Genomic DNA, 20,465 nt, shown 5'->3' with positions numbered 1-20,465 from the left:
ATTTGGCATGAAAGAAAATGAAAAAAGGCTGAATAATAGTGTAATATGCTGATAATGAGGTGAAGTGTCGCATAATTATTGCCTAATAAGAATATTTCACAGACCACTGACAGAGACAAGGGTTAATTCTGTGAAGGAGATAGTTAATGAAAAAGGCATACTAGGATTATTCAAATAGGATAATAACAACATATTTATAATCTAGTTTTCATTTTCATAATACTGTCAAGAGTGGTATCAAATGCCAAGTTGTTAACCAATATCACCAGCTAAATATGCACATGTTTTGGATTTATAATTAAATCATTCAGTAGTTCAATAACACAGAATATATCAACATAAATTATTGCATAGGAGGCAAAGACAGTTGCTAATCACATAATTCTTGAGTACTTCTGCTAGTTCTTCAAATTGGGTTTTACAATCACCTCATTGTTTGTGTTAAAATTTCTAATTCCTTTTCACCAAATGTTCCATCTTTTGCTGCTGCTGAAGTTTTACTGTTGTAGGGGCGCCTGGTTATTGTAGGTGGCTCGGTTGGTTAAGCACCTGACTTTGGCTTGGGTCATGATCTTACAGTTGGGTTTGTGGGTTTGACCCTGTGTCCATCTCTGTGCTGACAGCTCAGAACCTGAAGCCTGCTTTGGATTCTGTGTCTCTCTTGCTCTCTCTGACCCTCCACTACTCCTCTTCTGTCTCTCTCTCTCTCTCTCTTTCAAAAATAATAAATAAGCATTAAGAAAATTTTTAAAAAGTCTTAATGTTGGAAATAAACTCCACTTCCTCTTGCTGAATTGCAACATCATCAGCATCAACTTCATTAGTCCTACAAATATTTATTGAGCCCCTATTAGGAGCCAGATAGTGTTCTAAATGCTGGGGTTACAAACTTACGAGGTTAAGTGTTGTTTGTTTTGTGAAAAGTATAAGCCTAAGTTCTATTTTAATAAATCTATGAACAAGTTTACTCTTATATCACAGAACTCATTAAGGGCTTAAAGGGGTCACACATTGTTTCATGCAGCCAGTTGCATGGAAGTTTGGAGAGAGTTATGGGGTGCCTGGGTGGCTCAGTGGGTTGAGCATCTGACTTCGGCTCAGGTCATGATCTCACAGTTCATGAGTTCGAGCCCCGCATCAGGCTCTGTGCTGACAGCTCAGAGCCTGGAGCCTGCTTCACATTCTGTGTCTCCCTCTCTCTCTGCCCCTCCCCTGCTCATGCTCGGTCTCTTTTTCTGTCTCAAAAATAAATAAAACATTTAAAAAAATTAAAAAAAAAAAAAGAAAGTTTGGAGGGAGTTTGGCAGATTGGTCTAGCTAGTCAGTTTGTAATCAAGTATTCCCCAATAAAGGGAAGATATCTGTTTTATATATAATATCGAGACATGGTTCTTTCAATTTTTCCGGGCTCTCCTCTGCACTCCTTCTCCATCCCAAATCCAACATGTCCTATATGATTGAGGGCTCAACTTAGTCTTACTATTTTCTTCATTTTGCTTCATTGCCATCTCATTTTAATTGGTGAGTTCACCTAGGGTCTATAGCTTCCACAAGACTGAAAATAAATCAGTGCAGGCAGTTTTAATCCTGAAATTTTTGGCTGAACCTAACATTATACAAGACACAGTTGTACCCTCTTTCTGGGTCAGATCAGTCCTTCCTTTTGTCTGTACAGTTTCTACTTTTCCCAGAGCTAAAGAAGCCAATATAAATTCTCTTTACTTAAACATCTTTTCTGCAACAGAGAGAAATATGTATCTTTACTTCATACATAGGGTTGTATGTAACAACGGAAGAAACAGAATATGTACTTATGTCCGCTAATAAGGCTTTGTGCTTTCATGACATACTTGGATTCTCAAAACGAATCTCATTATTTATTTTTGGGAAGTGCAGCTCTGAATTGTTCAAACAAATCAGTAAGTTGATTGTATACTCAGGTGACTGATTACGGAGAACGTGTGGAGTATTTATTTGGTTGGGGAATTTTTGATGCCAAGCTGTTTTGAGGGTTTTATAACAAAGCGCTGCCATGTAATGAAAAGACCCAGATAGACTGAGGCGTAAGCCTCCACCCTTTGGCCTCTCTTGTGTCACTTAACATCTGTGTGACCATATGTATATTATTTAGTCTTTTTGGTTCCTTATAGACTCATTTACATATCATGAGATTATGTTGTCCTGAACTGAAGTGATATCTTGAAGTCCTTTCTGATCCTCGCTGCTCTGATTCGATATCTTTCGAGTGGTAAAATTACAATAAGATCGAGAAGGTTAAACATGGATTCCAGTGTTAAAGAGAGGAGGAAATGGATGTTTTATTAGGTTCTAATGGATAGGCTGCTTTATTATGCTGAGAAAGTGGATTTCTTTAATTCTAAACCTTTGTTCTGTAAATTTGTCTAACTAGCTACTAGTTAAATAGGTCTGTAGTACATTACACACTTCCAAATAAATTTTAAATGTGAGCCTGATATGTGTGGTTTTTTTTCCCACATTCCGTCAGGGTGCAGAAATCTGGATCATATAATCCCTAGAGATACTTTTCGAGCTCCTTTAGTCTCTGAATCTATGTCAGAAAATAAGAGCAAAATCCATTTAATTTTTCATATCCGAAAGAGTTCATTGTACTGAGGCCTTCACAGGCCTGGAGACTTTATTCACTAATTCCACCCTGCTCTACTTACGTGCCTCTTACTTATATTTGATCTGAAATGATTTTAGGCATAAGTTTGTTCTGTCATAGAATAGTTATCCCTCGACTCTATTATTATATTGGAATCAAATAAAATGTATATACCAAACCAAAAATACATTGCGCATGGGTACAAGTTAAAGTGACCTGGCATGGGGGAAGGAGATTGGGGGGACGTTGCAAATCCATGTGACTTTTTTTGTGAAGCATTTTATTCTCGGTTTTGGATGTACAGATCCATAATAGTGAAATCAATGATGATACATTCCTATTTACAAATTTGGGGATCATCTAATCACTCTTGGAGTTTAGAGTTTACTTTAACTGTGACATAATGGATGTAAAGGATTGACTGCTTCTGTTTTAAAACATTCAGCATTTCCTGAAAGTTACGGAAGTGAGGAAGGCTTTCTCTTGAATACCAACACAGTGCATAGTAATGGTGATTTTCTTACTCAAACGCCTTGGACATTAGTGTTTTTTCTTCTGTAAAATGATGTCTTACTGATAAACTAAACTTGAGTTTAAGTTATTAAATTGATTTATAATAACTATTGTAATTGGGGCGCCTGGGTGGCTCAGTTGGTTAAGTGTCTGACTCTTGATTTTGGCTCAGGGCATGATCTCATGGTTTCCTGAGTTTGAGCCCCACATCTGGCTCCAAGCACATTGCAGAGCCTGCTTGGGATTCTCTCTCTCTCCCTGTCTCTGTCCCTCCACCACCCACGCTATCTCTGTCTCTCTCAAAATAAATAAATAAACTTAAAAAAAATAACCATTGTAATTTCTTTTTTGGTTTTGTTTTGTTTCCATGGCTTTAGTTTTTTATTTGTAAGGTTGTGTAAAACTCGCTTGAGTAGTTTCAAATACTAGTTATCTTTTATGAATTGGCAACGAATCAAAAATACAGTCACACTTGCCACTCTGGGTATTTTCTGTTTAAAAATAGGTTGTATTTATTTTACATAGCTAAATGTAGAAAAAATGTTTTTTCAAATAAGAATGATTATAAGAATGTCCTCTAGAGGGATCCATTTTATTGCTTTATAGCCACAGGCTTGAAGTTGCCCTAATTTTTTGTTTAATACCTATTAGAATATTGAAGATTTACTGCTATGACTAGTTGGGGGTGATGGGGTGGGGAGGGACAAAATCACCAATAAATCATGAAAGATTCAAAAATTCATGTTGGTTTTCTTTTTTATTTTTTTTGGTAGAGATGGAAAGTTCATTTTATTCAGATAAGCATCTTTTAATATGGTATGAAACTGATGATGAAATAGACTTTCATGAAAACGAAGAAATTTCTTTTTCCTATATTAGAACTCTTAGACCCTCAGTATTAATTGGAACTTACAATGCCAGTTAAAATTTAATCTTAGTTTGATACAGTATTCCTCAACCCATAATGTCAAGTCATGAATTCTCTTTGACATTCTGAACAGATGTAACATGGTGGCAAATTATGAAATGCTACAAATTTTCATTGGTTAAAATAAAACCATTAAAGTTATAGCATAACTAAATAAAACTAAAAACATTATGTTATAAGTATTTATGTATAGGTATTATATAATGTGTAGGTATTAAATAATTTATGAGTTCATTGTGATTTCATATTTATAATTTTGAATTCAGTTTCTTTGAGGCATTTTCTAAAACTTCCTTTAAGCCTATTATTCCTTTAAACCTATTGTACCATTTATTTTAGTTATATTAATAACGTAATCACATATTATTCTAATATTAGTGATAATAAGGAAAGTAATGCTATGTTTTGTTATTTTATTATTATTATTTATTTTATTTATTTTTTATTTTTTTAAATTTATATCCAAATTAGTTAAGTGGAGCAATGATTTCAGGAGTAGATTCCTTAGTGCCCCTTACCCATTTAGCCCATCCCCCCTCCCACAACCCCTCTCATAACCCTCAGTTTGTTCTCCATATTTATGAGTCTCTTATGTTTTGCGCCTACCTGTTTTTATACTATTTTTGTTTCCCTTCCTTTATGTTCATCTGTTTTGTCTCTTAAAGTCCTCATATGAATGAAGTCATATGATATTTGTCTTTCTGTGACTGACTAATTTCACTTAGGATAATACCCTCCAGTTCCATCCACGTAGTTGCAAATGGCAAAGTTCCATTCTTTTTCATTGCCGAGTAATACTCCATTATATACATCTTCTTTATCCATTCATCCATCGATGGACATCTGGGCTCTTTCCATTCTTTGGCTATTGTTGATAGTGCTGCTATAAACATGGGCAGGGGTGCATGTGTCCCTTCAAAACAGCACACCTGTATCCCGTGGATAAATGCTTAGTAGTGCAATTGCTGGGTCATAGGGTAGTTCTATTTTTAGTTTCTTGAGGAACCTCCATACTATTTCCCAGAGTGGCTGCACCAGCTTGCATTCCCACCAACAATACAAAAGAGATCCTCTTTCTCCGCATCTTTGCCAACATCTGTTGTTGCCTGAGTTGTTAATGTTAGCCATTCTGACAGGTGTAAGGTGGTATCTCATTGTGGTTTTTTTTGTACTTCCCTGATGATGAGTGATGTTGAGCATTTTTTCATATGTCAGTTGGCCATCTGGATGTCTTCTTTGGAAAAGTGTCTATTCCTGTCTTTTGCCCATTTCTTCACTGGATTATTTGTTTTTTGGGTGTTGAGTTTGATAAGTTCTTTACAGATTTTGGATACTAATCCTTTATCTGATATGTCATTTGCCAATATCTTCTCCCATTCTGTCCATTGCCTTTTAGTTTTGCTGATTGTTTCCTTTGCTGTGCAGAAGCGTTTTATTTTGATGAGGTCCCAGCAGTTCGTTCTGCTTTTGTTTCCCTTGTCTCTGGAGATGTGTTGAGTAAGAAGTTGCTGTGGCCAAGATCAAAGAGGTTTTTGCCTGATTTCTCCTCAAGGATTTTGATGGCTTCCTGTCTTACATTTAGGTCTTTCATCCATTTTGAGTTTATTTTTGTGTCTGGTGTAAGAAAGTGGTCCAGGTTCATTCACTGTCCAGTTTTCCTAGCACCACTTGCTGAAGAGACTGTCTTTATTTGATTGGATATTCTTTCCTGCTTTGTCAAAGATTAGTTGGCCATACGTTTGTGGGTCCATTTCTGGGTTCTCTATTCTATTCCATTGATCTGAGTGTCTGTTCTTGTGCCAGTACCATACTGTCTTGATGATTATGGCTTTGTAGTACAGCTTGAAGTCCGGAATAGTGATGCCTTCTTTTAGTTTTGGTTTTATTTTTCAAGATTGCTTTGGCTATTTGGGGTCTTTTCTGGTTCCATACAAATTTTAGGATTATTTGTTCTAGCTCTGTCAAGAATGCTGGTGTTACTTTGATAGGGATTGCATTGAATATGTAGATTGTTTTGGGTAGTATCGACGTTTTAACAATATTTGTTCTTCCTATCCAGGAGCCTGGAATCTTTTTCCATTTTTTGTTTTTGTGCCTTCTTCAATTTCTTTCATAAGCTTTCTATAGTTTTCAGTGTATAGATTTTTCACCTCTTTGGTTAGATTTATTCCTAGGTATTTTATGGGTTTTGGTGTAACTGGAAATGGGTTCGATTCCTTGATTTCTCTTTCTGTCACTTCATTGTTGGTGTATAAAAATGCAACTGATATCTGTGCATTGATTTTATATCCTGCAACTTGGCTGAATTCATGACTCAGTTCTAGCAGTTTTTTGGTGGAATATTTTGGGGTTTCCATATAGACTATCATGTCATCTGCAAAGAGTGAAAGTTTGACCTCCTCCTGGCCAATTCAGATGCCTTTTATTTCTTCTTGTTGTCTGATTGCAGAGTCTAAGACTTCCAACACTATGTTGAATAACAATGGCGAGAGTGGACATCCCTGTGTTGTTCCTGACCTTAGGGGGAAAGCTGTCAGTTTTTCCCCATTGAGGATGATATTAGCATTGGGTCATTCATAAATGGCTTTTATGATCTTGAGGTATGCTCCTTCTATCCCTACTTTCTTGAGGGTTTTTATCAAGAAAGGATGCTGTATTTTGTCAAATGCTTTCTCTGCACATATTGAGAGGATCATATGGCTCTTGTCCTTTCTTTTATTGATGTGATGAATCACGTTGATTGTTTTGTGGATATTGAACCAGCCCTGCATCCCAGGTATAGATCCCACTTGGTCGTGGTGAGTAATTTTTTTAATGTATTGTTGGATCCGGTTGGCTAATATCTTGTGGAGGATTTTTGCATCCATGTTCATCAGGGAAATTGGTCTATAGTTCTCCTTTTTAGTGGGGTCTCTGTCTGGTTTTGGAATCAAGGTAATGCTGGCTTCATAGAAAGAGTTTGGAAGTTTTACTTCCATTTCCGTTTTTTGGAACAGCTTCAAGAGAATAGGTGTTAACTCTTCCTTAAATGTTTGGTAGAATTCCCCTGGAAAGCCGTCTGGCCCTGGACTCTTGTTTTTGGCAGATTTTTGATTTCTAATTCGATTTCCTTACTGGTTCTGGGTCTGTTCAAATTTTCTATTTCTGTTTCAGTTTTGGTAGTGTGTATGTTTCTAGGAATTTGTCCATTTCTTCCAGATTGCCCATTTTATTGGTATATAATTTCTCATAATATTCCCTTATTATTGTTTTTATTTCTGCTGTGTTGGTTGTGATCTCTCCTCTTTCATTCTTGATTTTATTTATTTGGGTCCTTTCCTTTTTTCTTTTGGATCAAACTGGCTAGTGGTTTATCAATTTTGTTAATTCTTTCAAAGAACCAGCTTCTGGTTTCATTGATCTGTTCGACTGTTTTTTGGGTTTTGATAGCGTTAATTTCTGCTCCAATCTTCATTATTTCCTGTCTTCTGCTGGTTTTGGGTTTTATTTGATGTTCTTTTCTCAGCTTTTTAAGGTGTAAGATTAGGATGTGTATCTGAGATCTTTCTTCCTTCTTTAGGAAGGCCTGGATTGCTATATACTTTCCTCTTATGACCACCTTTGCTGCGTCCCAGAGGTTTTGCGTTGTGGTGTTATCATTTTCATTGACTTCCATATACTTTTTAATTTCCTCTTTAACTGCTTGGTTAGCCCATTCATTGTTTAGTAGGATGTTTTTCAGTCTCCAAGTATTTGTTACCTTTCCAAATTTTTTCTTGTGGTTGATTTCGAGTTTCATAACGTTGTGGTCTGAAAATATGCATGGTATGATCTCAATCTTTTTGTACTTGTTGAGGGCTGATTTGTGTGCCAGTATGTGGCCTATTCTGGAGAGCATTCCATGTGCACTGGAGAAGAATGTATATTCTGCTGCTTTAGGATGAAATGTTCTGAATATATCTGTTAAGTCCATCTGGTCCAATGTATCTTTCAAAGCCAGTTTCTTTCTTGATTTTTTGATTAGATGATCTGTCCATTGCTGTGAGTGAGGTGTTGAAATCTCCTACTACTATGGTATTACTATCGATGAGTTTCTTTATGTTTGTGGTTATTTGATTTATATATTTGAGTGCTTTCACAGTTGGTGCATAAATGTTTCCAATTGTTAGGTCTTCTTGGTGGATAGACCCCTTGGTTATGATATAATGCCCTTCTGCATCTCTTGATACAGTCTTTATTTTAAAGTCTAGATTGTCTGATGTAAGTATGGCTACTACAGCTTTATTTTGTTGACTATTAGCATGGTAGATAGTTATCCATCCCCTATTTTCTTTTTAAAAAAAATTTTTTTAACGTTTATTTATTTTTGAGACAGAGAGAGACAGAGCATGAACAGGGGAGGGGCAGAGAGAGAGGGAGACAGAGAATCTGAAGCAGTCTCCAGGCTCTCACCTGTCAGCACAGAGCCTGACGAGGGGCTCGAACTCATGGACCGTGAGATCATGACCTGAGCTGAAGTCGGACGCTTAACCGACTGAGCCACTCAGGCGCCCCATCCCCTTATTTTCAATCTGAAGGTATCTTTAGGTCTAAAGTGGGTCTCTTGTAAACAGCATATAGATGGATCTTGTTTTCTTATCCATTCTGTTACCTTATGTCTTTTGATTGGAGCATTGAGTCCATTGATGTTTAGAGTGAGTACTGAAAGATATGAATTTATTGCCATCATGATGCTTGTAGAGTTGGAGTTTCTGGTGGTATTCTCTGGTCCATTCTAATCTTTGTTGCTTTTGGTGTGTATACATATTTGTACATATATACATTTACTTATTTATACATATTTGTACATATATTTATACAATTATTTATTTTGTATATATTTATACAATTTATACATATATGTACATATATGTATAAATTTTCATCTTTTCTCCCCTCAGAGAGTCCCCCTTACAATTTCTTGCAGGGCTGGTTTAGTGGTCATAAACTCCTTTAATTTTTGTTTGTCTGGGAAACTTTTTATCTCTCCTTCTATTTTGAATGACACCCTTACTGGATAAAGAATTCTTCGCTGTATATTTTTATGATTCAGCATATTGAATATATCCTGCCACCCCTTTCTGGCCTGCCAAGTTTCTGTGGATAGGTCTGCTGCACATGCGTCTTCCCTTGTAGGTTAGGGACTTTTTTTCCCTTGCTGCTTTCATGATTCTCTCCTTGCCTGAGTATTTTGTGAATTTGACTATGATATGCCTTGTTGATGGTAGGTTTTTGTTGAATCTAATGGGGGTCCTCTGTCCTTCCTGGATTTTGATGTTTGTGTCTTTCACCAGATTAGGAAAGTTTTCTGCTATGATTTGCTCACATAACCCTTCTACCCCTATTTCTCTCTCTTCCTCTTCTGGGACCCCTATGATTCTGATGTTTTTCCTTTTTAATGAGTCACTGATTTCTCTAATTCTTAAATTGTGCTCTTTTGCCTTCATCTCCCTTTTTTTCTGCTTCATCTTTCTCTATAAGTTTGTCTCTATATCGCTGATTCTCTGTTCTGCCTCATCCATCCTTGCCGCCGCTGCATCTATCTGTGATTGCAGCTCCGTTATATCATTTTTTATTTCATTCTGACTAGTTTTTACTTCTTTTATCTCTGTAGAAAGGGATTCTAATCTGTTTTCAACTCCAGCTAGTATTCTTATTATTGTGATTCAAAATTCTGGTTCATATATCTTACTTGTATCTGTGTTGGTTAAATCCCTGGCTGTGTTTCTTTGTGTTCTTTCTTTTGGGGTGAATTCCTTCTTTTTGTCATTTTGAAGAGAGAAAATGAATTAATGAGGTAGAAAAATTAAAATAAAAAAATAAAATTAAAAAAATTACACACACACACACACACATCAAATAAATGATGCTAGATCCTAGGTGTGTTTTTGTCTGGGTGTTGAAAGTGATTTGACTGATTAGAGAAAAAAAGGGGGGGAAGGAAATCATTTGAGAATTTGAAAAAATGAATAACTTAAGTAGACTAAAATGAGATGATGGGAGTAAAATGAAATTTGAAAAAATTTACACAAAAGTAAAGAATATAGTAGAAAAAATTAAATGAAAATATTTTTAATAAAAATTAAAAATAAAAATGATTTTTTTCTTTTTCTGTATTCAAGAAAAAGAGACAAAAAGGAGAAAAAAAGGAAATCATTTGAAAACTTGAAAAAGTGAATACACTGTAGTAGACTAAACTAAAATGTTGGCAGTAAAATAGAATTTGAAAAAATTTTCATGAAAGCAAAAAATATAGTAAAAAAATTAAAAAAAAAATATTTTTAATACAAATTGAAAGTAAAAATGAAGTTTTTCTGCATTCAAGAAAAAGGAAAAAATGAAAAAGAAAAAAGAAAAAAAGGAAATCGTTTGAAAATTTGCAAAGGTGAATACACTGAAGTAGACTTAAATAAAACGATGGAAGTAAAATAGAATTTGAAAAAAATTTACACAGTAGTAAAAAATATACTAAAAAAATTAAAGAAAATATTTTTAATAAAAATTGGAAATAAAAATGATTTTTTTTATTTTTCTGTATTCAAGAAAAAGAAAAGTGTAGAAGAGAAAAAAAAGAAAAGAAAGAAAATTGAATAGATGGACCTGCTAACAGATTGAAATAGGACTGAAATTACTTCGTTTTCCCCTAGAAGTCAGACTATGTAGCACTTATAGTCCATAAACTAGGTGGTGAGACTAGTGTTCTTGAAGAGCGAGATTGGCCCAGTTGGGTGGGCTCAGTGTAACATCTCCACCCTCCACTAGATGGTGCTGCTAGCCTAGTTGGGTGGAGTGTTGTGGCGCTCATAGGTGCGCATGTGCATGCGTGGGAGCTGTGAAAATGGCGTCACCCAGCTACCCGGTCTCTAGTATCAGAACTCTGTTCTCCCTGATCAGCAATCGTGCACCTGTTCTCTGTCTTCAGCTTTTGTCCACTCCCCATTTTTTCACTGTCTGTGACCACGCCCCAGGCAGTACCTCCCTCCCAAGTTTTGTCTCTGATGTGGCTGTTTTCCCTGGCCCCTTACTTCTGAAGGACTGCGGCTTTGATCTGTTCTGCCCCTCTGCAGGAAGGGTCTCACCGAGCAATGGCTGAATGAGCAATGGCTGAATGAGCAATGGCCCAATGTCGGCTGCATCCAGGAATGTTTGCTGGGCCCTGCTGCTGCTGGTGCCCCGAGACTGCAGTTCACAAGATAGTGTAGCAGTAGCATTTCAGGGATTATAGAAAATCACAACACACATCGGACACCAAGCTTCACCCTTAACGACCTTGTTCCAGCAGCAGCGAATGTGGCCATTTTCCGGGGTCTGCTGGGACCGGGTGGCTTCAACAGTCTCTACTAAATGTCCTTCCAGTAGTGGAACTGCTTTTCCCCGTGTGGCCCAAGAACCTCCTGCACCCCACTCTATTCCTGGGGATTCACCCTTCCCACCAGAGCACAGCCAGATATTGAGCTGTGGAGTTGCAGCCTTTGCGCTCCCCTTGTTCACAGTCTTAATGGAATTTAAACCCTCTCCTTTCTCATTTCTCCTTTTTTAGTTTAGTCCCTGCGGCTGTTTCCAATTTTCTGCTTTCTCTCCAGCTACTTTTGGGGAGGGGTGCTTTTCCTGTATTTCCCCCTCCCCGCCAGTCTCTGTCCTCTCTCTGCTCACAAAAGCACCTCCCTTCCCACGCCTTCTAGCTCCCTAAATTCACCTCTCCGTGCCATGTACCTGCTGAATCTGTGGTTCAGGTTGTACAGATTGTTGTGTTAATCCTCCAATCAGTTTTCTAGGTGTGCAGGATGGTTTAGTGTTGGTCTGGCTGTACTTCATGGACGCGAGACACGTAAAAAACTTCCATGTTGTTCCGCCATCTTGGCTCCTCCCCTAAGTTTTGTTATTTATGAATAATGGATTTTGCTGGTGAATTATATTAAAGTAGCATGTTACCCCAGTTATGTTTATCTACCTTTAAGTTTTTGATGTATGTACTAGTATACAGAATACAAGGGCTGGTTTGGAGCTCAGAAAATATATATCCTGGAATAGTTCTTCCCTTTGGTCAAGTGTCATTGAACAAATTCCTCTTTGAAACTTAGTTTCCTGAAATGACAGGAGGGATGGAAGGAAGGGAGGAAGGAAAGAGAGAAAGAAGGAAGGAAGGATGGATGAAGGAAGGGAGGAAGGAAGGAAGGAAGGAAGGAAGGAAGGAAGGAAGGAAGGAAGGAAGGAAAGGGGGAAGGGAGGGGGCAAGGAGGGAATGAAGGAACTTGTATTGTAATCCATATCTTAATTATGTCATTCTATTTTTGGAATGTTAAGAAAGATTGTGTATTCAGAAAAGCTTTGTAAACTAGAAAGAATTTCATAAGGGCAAAGCATCATTAAAAGTCATATGCGCCTGTTGGAAAACATTTCTGGGCTCACGAGTGAACATTTCAAGAGGCCCTTGGCACCCATTAGCTGTCAAACAAATGACTTTTGTGAGATATTTAGATCTATGCCTTAGATCTTTCTACTGATGTTTTCCTTTGCTATAAAGATCACTAAAAGTTTACACTTGATTTTGTTAAATTTCGTGAGATTTCTCTTCATCGTAAGTGAGGTTTCCTGCAGTATTCATTCAGTATACAACAAAGATGCAGTATTATTGTTTGCACTGGGACCAGAGCTGAAGCAACTTTGAGTGAAAATAAATTGTGTGCAAATTCCACCTAAAAACTAGGAAAATGGCAACAGAATAAATTTGAATACAGTAAAAATGAAACTAATAAATATCAAACATGAAAAAGGTACAGAAAAGAAATAGATACAATTAACAAATGTTTTGGTAAAGGTTCATAAAATATATAATTACCCAGAAAATATGCTAAGAGAATATGTGAAAAAAAATTTTTAAATCACAAATACAAGTGTCAGGAATGTGAAATAAGATGTACCCATGGCTTTGGTAGAGTGTTAATCAAATGTTAGGAGAAGGATACAAGAAATATTTAAGTTTTTATTTTTATTTATTTTTGCTTTTTTATTTAAACATTTGTTAATGTTTATTTTTGAGAGAGAGAGAGAAAGCACAAGTGGGGGAAGGCAGAGAGAGAGGGAGATAGAGAATCTGAAGCAGACTCCAGGCTCTGGGTTGTCAGTGCTAAGCCCGACACGGGGCTGGAACTCGTGAACCATGAGATCATGAACTGAGCTAAAGTTGGACGCTTAACCGACTGAGCCACCCAGGTGCTCCAGAAAATATTTTTAAAAATAAAAAATAGGCAAGAAATGGACAACTTTCTTTTTTTTTTTAATTTTTTTAAAACGTTTATTTATTTTTGAGACGGAGAGAGACACAGCATGAACGGGGGAGGGGCAGAGAGAGAGGGAAACACAGAATCAGAAGCAGGCTCCAGGCTCTGAGCCATCAGCCCAGAGCCCGACGCGGGGCTCGAACCTGCGGACCACGAGATCATGACCTGAGCCGAAGTCAGACACTCAACCGACTGAGCCACCCAGGCGCCCCAGAAATGGACAACTTTCTAATGAAGTATAAAATTCCCTAAACATATGAAAATTAAATATATTATTAAAATTATAAAATGAAAGTTTTCTAACACATTCCTAATATTTTTTTTCTTTTTCAGTTTTCTTTTTCCCCAGTAGAATATACTATTTTACTTTTTTACTTTTTTATTTTTTACTGATTCTTCTTAATAGCCTTTTTAAAACTAGGCTTTTTAAAAAATAAATGCAATCTTCTAATGGTAATTTTTGCCTCCATTTACTTATTGCAATCAAGGACCATTTTGGAAGCTTTTCTAGGAGTTATAATCCTAGAATTTCTTAAGAGCAAATATAGTTATCACCTCTATTTTATGTATAATTTTAAGAATAAATTGTCTGCTATTTAAAAAATACTGCATCCTTGAGCTGAAGTATTAAGTTTTTGTTCCTTATCTTTCCCTTACTTGACACAAAAACTTCCATAGAATTTTTGTACAAAATAATAGAATTTTTTTAAAGGTATGACTTTTCATTCTTCTTTATAAAGTAGTAGCTTATGAACTCATGTTTTTATTATTTATCTCAAAATCAAAGAGAGAGTTGATGACGTTTAGTCTCTGATAAATAGATTATAAACAATTGTGCCTCAAATTGTTCTTTAAAGAAAAGACAAAAACCCTGCTTGAGTTTGGTTTCCAAGTACGTCTTTAATTATTGTGTACATAACATTGAAATTCTCCATAGTGTTTTATTTTCTTAAATGATTCTCTCATTGTGAAATAATTCTATACAAAACATTCCAGTTCAATGTATGTTCATTATACTGTTCTTGTTCTAAACATAACTAACACTATAAAGAAAATAAAATCTCAACAAGCTTTTTTTTAACAAGCTTTTTAAATAGGGACTGTAAATTGTTTTTGATGCCTTTGAAAGTCATATGGGAGTTGTTTTTAAGAAACATGAGTTCTCAAAAAGTGAATTTTATGATGCTATTTTATTATTATAAAGTAACTCTACAAATGATTTTTGAATCTGAAAGGGGAAAAACTAATTTTGTCAAGAATCAAATATACAGATAAATTAAATGGCATCATCTTTCCTCAGCCCAAGCCCTCCTATGATTTTCCTGCATTTTTGGTCTCAGTAATTGGTATTTCTTTCACCTAATTCAAGTCATCTTACATCCATCTTGTCTCTTACATCCCTAACTCATTGATAGCCAGCTTCTCCTCAATATTTCTCAAGTCTATTCTTTCACCTCTAACTCTGAAAGCTGTCATTGGCCCCTATTCCCCACCCCCTGGCCAACTCTGTATCTGCTCTTATCTCATGTTGGTTCACCTGGCTGTTTGAGAAGGCAGTCTTGAACACATGCATGATCTGTTGGTTGTTTGCAATTTTTACCTGCATAACTGTAACCTTGCTTTAGTTTACTAACTCCTGTTAAATTTTAAAGTAGCTAGAGTTGTAATTACAAGCTGCCTCAATTAGATATCACACAAAAGGTATCCTTTCAGGTTTTCTGGTGGATGTTTTTCCCTTAGTAGGTCTCCAGGTTGTTGTTAACTGTTTGGTCTGACCCTATGATTACCTCCAATTTATCTTTAGAATCCAAGAGACAATCCTGAGACAAAATGCTTACTTATATTATTTTAAACATTAGCTAATCTTTAATATGTCTTCTTAATTCCTATTAGCTTACCAGTTTTCTGACCCTATATTTGCCTTATTTACTATTTTTAATACTAAAATTATACAGATTATTGGTCAGAAAGTTCCGGGCTTCACTTGAGGCTTGGCCAGGTTTTAAGACCTATTTACTCAGCTTTTTGAGACACATTTGTCAATAATAAATGAGGATAATTATATCTATGTCATGAACTCTTTGGGAAAACTTACCTAGAAAGCCTATGTGAATCACCGAGCATAGTACCTGGTTCACAAAGGTACGCAATAATTATTATTTCCTTCCTACCTTCTATGTGCTGTTTTCTCCATTTTGGCCGCTTACCAATACATTTCAACCTACTGCTGCCTGTCTCTGACCCCGTATTGCACAATTGGGAATATGTTGTTTGAAGCATATCAGATAGAGGAGAAATGAATTATAGCATAAAGCATTCCTTGACCTTTCTACCTGTACTAACCAGTGAACTCTGACAGAGCTAATGGAATTTGTCTGCCCTGGAAAATTTAATAAAGTCTCAGGGTTATTTCATGTTGATGTGATTAGTCAAGCCAATGCTATTTTGGTAAATTCTCCTAACCAGTAAATGCTATTTTGGTAAATTCGTCAAACCATTGGGGAAAGGAAAGTCTGTATGGAAGACACTATAATATTTCATTAAATACATCTTGCACAGTCATAATTAACAGATATATTAAAGGTGGGAAAACTTCTCCTTAGGAATACTTTTCCAATTTGTCATTAACTGTTAACAATAATGTGCTTCAATAGGGAAATTATATATATATATATATATATATTATATGGAATATATATATGTGGAATATATATGCATGGAATATATATGCATGGAATATATATGTATGGAATATATATAAGGAATATATATATAAGGAATATATATATATGTGGAATATATATATAGAATATATATGTGGAATATTTATGTATGGAATATATATATGGAATATATATATGTGGAATATATATGCATGGAATATATATGCATGGAATATATATATGGAACATATATATGGAATATATGTATATGGAACATATGTATGGAATACATATATATGGACCATATATATGGAATATATATATATATAATATATATATATAACATATATATACATGGAATATATATATATATGGAACATATATATACGTGGAATATATATATATGGAACATATATACATGTAACATACATATATATACACACATGGAATATATATGTGCATATATATACATGGAATCTACATATATGTATATATATACATGGAATATATATATGTATATATATATACACACACACACAGGGAACACATATATACATGAAACATATATATGGAACATATATATACATGGAACACACACACACACACACACATATATATATATATGGAACACACATATATATATGGAACATGTATATACATGGGATATATATCTATGGAACACACACACATATATATATATATGTGGAATATATGTATTTGGAACATATATATCTATGGAATATATAGATATAGAACATATAGATGGAACATAGATATGGAACATATAGATATATCCCATATATATATCTATATATATATATATCTATTTATGGGATATATCTATATGGAAAAAGAAATATAAATACAAGAGTACCTGTATTTGAAATTTGAAATACAGCTTGAAAATTTGATACATGTTGACTCTAATATGGATAAAACAACAATTTAATTTTTCTCATAAAAATATCCCTGCATTATAGTCCCTTTCTTAGAGCACATAACAAATATAACTGAATACATATGAGAGCCCTGTCTTACTTAGACATCAAGTGTGCTCAGAATCTTGTCAGAGAACAAAACCCCCTAAAGTCCAAGAATACATATTGTCTTTTTGTCCATTTAATGCTAAAACCTCCCAGTGATTGGCATGGGTCCCCGCCTTCTGACACTCTCCTGCACCTCATTATCTACAGCCAGAATGCTCATTTTATACCAGCTGCACCCTATCCTCATTAACTGTCACAGAACCCCGAGCTTCGAGGCCTCTCCTTTCAGCAGCCAGGCAGAGCCGCATTGCCTACAGCAAGGCATCACCTGCGCCTTCAGATTGAAGTAACTAGCCGGGTGCTTTGGGAGACAGGCTGCTGAGAGGGAAGCAAATAAAGGCATCTGATGAGGAAGCAGGAGAGGCGGGAGCTGGGGTCACAGAGCCCTCAGCAAGTCGGCTGTGGACATGCTTAGCAAAAGTTGCTGTTGATGTTTTCTTTCTTTGTTTTGACTATACCCTTTTTCTTCTTTTTTACTCTTTTAGAAAGTGGTTTCTTCAAGTCACCCGGGTTCAGAAAGCCCTCAGTCCATAAAATGTTTCAAGCTTACCTTTATGAGCTATTTAAACTCTTTTTTTTAGGCTACAGATTATGATCATATGGAAAGGGGTTGTTTTTCTCATTAAAAACATTTTTTTTTCAAGAGGACAGAAGAAACAGCATGAAAGGAATTATTGTTGTGAATTGTAAACAATCCACCAACCTAATATTTGCTATAAGTGGGTAAAAGACTCCGTTTTATGTTATCTTTTATCATTCTGACATGTATTTCACCTAGTTCTCCCTCCAAAAGACAAAATTTCCAAGTTTTATAAACTTACATTTATAGAAACTAATTTGCTCTGGAACCTACACATACTGCTCTTAAAGTCATAATGGATTGTGATATGAGTAGATATTTTACTTATTTATTCATTTATTTATTCATTTATTTATTTTGAGAGAGACAGACAGCATGAATGGGGGAGGGGCAGAGAGGGGGAGGGGAGAGAGAGAATCCCAAGCAGGCTCTGAACTGCCAGTGCAGAGCCGGATGTGAGGCTTGAACTCGTGAACTGCGAGATTATGATCCAAGCCAAAACCAAGCAATTGAGCCACCCAGGTGCCCCAGGAGTGGATATTAAGTACAAATAGGAAGTGGACAAATGGCATAGTATTCCTTGCTACAATCTCAAAAGAAGTTGAATTTTGCCTTCAACATACATAAAAGTTTGTTTATACTATGCATCAACGGAAAGAGTGTGGCATATAGCAAATAGCAAGAGCTTTCAGAGTTCAACATGCTGTGGTTTGTATTTCCTGTATGAATATGCAGGCTATGCAACCCTGGGAAAGTTAATTTGACCTTTTTGAGTCTTAATTATCTTATCTGTCAAAAGGAAGAAACAGAATGCAAACTGTGATCCAGTATCATTCATGCAAATTAAAAGTATGCACATAAAACAGTACTGTATATTAAAAAAATACATGTCTAAAGAGATGGATGGAACACATTAAAATAAATGCCATGCAGAAGGGAAAGGAAATATGGCTCGGGAATGTGGAGGCAGTAAAATAAAATAGGACGCTTAGCTCATGCAGTTACGAGAGTGCGGCCAACCTCTTTCCACAGCAACCACTGTCATCACGCAATGAGCTCCCGAACAAAGTGGCATGGTGGCAGGGATGGAGATTCTGCATGGGCTCACTAACATGGACTTCCACTCACCAAGGCCAACCTGGCTACATCCACCACTGAGTGACCAGTCTGCCAGCAGCCGAGGCCAATACAGAGCCCCTGATACGGCACCATTCCCGGGATGTTCAGCCAGCTACGTGATTATATTGAGCAGCTCTCATCATGGAAGGGCAGCATTTTGTTCTTATTGGAATAGACACTTACTGGATATTGATATACCTTCTTGGTACATAAGCTTCTGTCAAAACTTCCATTTATAAACTTGAGGATTGCCTTATTCACATTCATGTTTCTCGCGCAGCATTGCTTCAGAGCAAGAAACTCACTTCACAGGAGAGGAAGTGTTGCAGTAGGCCCACACTCATGTAACTCACCGGTGTTACCGTGTTCCCTGCCATCTTGAAGTGACTGTTTTGATAGAATGGAGGAATGGACTTGTGAGGACTCAGTTATAGCGAATGCCAGTTAGGTGGTATCCTTTGAGCTCTTCCTTCCTGTGAAGCAACTGGCAGGGACGGGAGTTACATGTGTTGGATGGGGTGATTGATCCTGAATACCAGAGGGAAACTGGACTGCTCTTCCACAGTGGAGGTAAGAAGGAATATATTCGGAATACAGGAGATCCCTTAAAGTCTCTCTTAGCATTACTATGCCCTGTGATTAAAGTCAATGGAAAACTATAACTACCCAATCCAGGCAGGACTACTAGTGGCCCAGACCCTTCAGGAATGAAGTTCTGGTTCATCCCACTAGGTAAAGAACCATGACCAGTGGGGTGCTTTATAAAGGCACAAGGAATACAAAATGCATACTAAATGAAGGTAGTTATGAATATCAGTGATTACCACATGAGCAGTTATAGAAATGAAGACTGTAATTGCCATGAGCAATTTGTTATGAGTATGTGTGTGTATACATATACACATGTATACACATGTGTATACATTTCCCATTTTGTTATGAGTATGTGTGTGTATACATATACACATGTTAAGCAAATATGGTTGTTTTCTTTCCTGTCCATTCCCTTATCATGTAACATAAGATATATTGACTTTATATCTGTATTTAAATATTATTAATTTTATTTCATAGTATTTAAGTTATGGGGTATGAGAAGAGTAAACAACACTCAAGGACTTTACTTTCTCTTCTGGGGAAGAGGTTTTAATGCTTTTTCAGTTGTACACAGGATAGTTGTATCATCTTAGGGGGAGTTATGAATATGCTATACTTTATTTGGAGATTAAGCATGGTTTAAGGAGATGCAGAGATTTCTTTTATAGATGTCCCTCAGTTACCACCTGGGCTTCAAATTAATGATCAAAAACTTTCCAATCAGTAACCTCATAAGTTTATACCCACTTTAGAAACCTGTCTCTAAGCTTGACTCTGCCTGTTCGTCTTCCTGTGGTCACTAGGGCCATAAGAAAGACATTCCTAAGTTTTTCTCCAAAATTATGGATGTTTCTGGAAACGTGAAAAAGCTTAAGATCCTAAACCTAGTGGAAAACAAAGGAGCTAAGAGAAAGCTTTCCCCATCCTCATCACTCATATCACTTCTGTTTTGAAAGGTTCCATGGTGTTTGCTCAGAAAGGGAGATCTTTAGTTGTGGGGTATAGAGTTGTATATTTCCATGAGATCAAGCTTGCTAATTGTGTATTAAAACCTTCTCTGTTCTTACAACCTTTTAAAATGTGATTAAACCGTC

This window comes from Puma concolor, chromosome C2 (assembly GCF_028749965.1).
Source record: "Puma concolor isolate L17-30 chromosome C2, mPumCon1.1.hap2, whole genome shotgun sequence".
NCBI classification, from domain to species: Eukaryota; Metazoa; Chordata; class Mammalia; order Carnivora; family Felidae; genus Puma; species Puma concolor.
This window is presented reverse-complemented; position numbering follows the sequence as displayed.